Raw genomic sequence first — 1,542 nt, forward strand, 5'->3', positions numbered from 1 at the left:
TTTGAAGATGATTTACACTTGTAATATGGATGTCTTCTGTGGGTGTTTTACACAGAGAGGTAGGGGTTTTCTCTACTCTTCAAGTACATTTCTTCCTCTGTAAGATTGATTTGCTTGTTTTCTCAACCATCCCTATGCCGTGACCTCAAAAGCTGCAATTCTATCCACAATTATTCATGTGTACGCTCCGCTGGAAACAATGAGTCTGACTTCTGAATATAGGATTAGGCTGCATGTCTTGTATCCTGTTTCACATAGCACAAAAATTGCTTTATCAACATGGTACCACGGAAGTGATTTTCAGCAACTTACCTCCTGGCTTCTCTAAATTGCTTATTTGGCTACAGCCTGGGCCACTCAGTACGAATTAAAATTTAAGATATTTTGTTGTCTTTCTCCCAGGCCCCTGTAACCTAAGGTGGGCAACAGGTTAAAAACCATATTAATCACAGAAAGCTTAAGACAGCCAGCAGAGATCTTGTCCAAAAGAGAGCCCTTCTATGAAGAAGCCGCAGACTACAGAAGCCATGAAGGACTCTCCAAAGGTTCTTTTAAAAGTTAAGTCTGGAGGCCCTTGTGAAATGACAAAAGAAATGGGACTGGATCCTAACTTCATCTGGAAAACTGTCCCACAGGGCTGCAACAGTCACAGAGAAAGCCCACAAGAAGGCAGTAACAGAAGGCACTCTAGCAAGGGTTGGGACAGCAAATGACTACTTCTATGGTGAGTGAAGTTGCTGCCTGGCTCATATCGAGAGAGAGTTCTTCAAGTATATGGGCCCCAAGTTGTGGAGGGCTTTACAGCTAAAAACTAGCATCTTGAATAGGATTTGGAAAGCAATAGGAAACCAATGCAAAGATGACAAAATAGGTGTGTTGATCCCTGTGGATGGCCAGATAACAGACAGGCTGCCACAATTTGAACCAGATCCAGTTTCTGGATCATCTTGGCTCTGGTTCCTGTTCGTTCTTGTCACTGGGGTGGTCCCCAGATTTCTGTTTGTCTACTCCTGCCAACTTAACAGTCTTTGGGGGAGCTAACCCTGCAAGAACTTTTGGAAAAATCAACTTAGCAAGGTCAAATCCCAAGGATATGTGCTGACAACACATGATGTCACAGACTTGCTGATGCTAAACAGGATTGCAACTGGACTGGAGCTCTAGATATGCCACCTTACGTTGTGTTCCATGATCAAAGAAAAGTTGTATATAACAGGAGGATAACGAAAAGAAGGGCTTACATGGATGGAGACAACGATGACAACGTTTGGGGCTTTGGCGGGGGGGGTACAGTTTCTCTTGTAAGAGGTCCTTTCTTCTTAAAATAGCTTCCCGTTGTCTGCTTGGGTATTTATTGTTTCCAAATTTAATCACCGGTGTATTTTTGTTCTAGCAAAGACAATGAATCTATTATGCATGACTGTATCCATCACCTATCCAATAGTTAATGGAGCTGGGCAGACAGTATTACTTTCTTTTTAAAGGGCTTACGATGGAAAAACACAAATGCAGCAATTAATGGCCTGCATTAGTGCCCTCATG

The sequence above is a fragment of the Eublepharis macularius genome, chromosome 18 (genome assembly GCF_028583425.1).
Source record: "Eublepharis macularius isolate TG4126 chromosome 18, MPM_Emac_v1.0, whole genome shotgun sequence".
In the NCBI taxonomy this organism is placed as follows: Eukaryota; Metazoa; Chordata; class Lepidosauria; order Squamata; family Eublepharidae; genus Eublepharis; species Eublepharis macularius.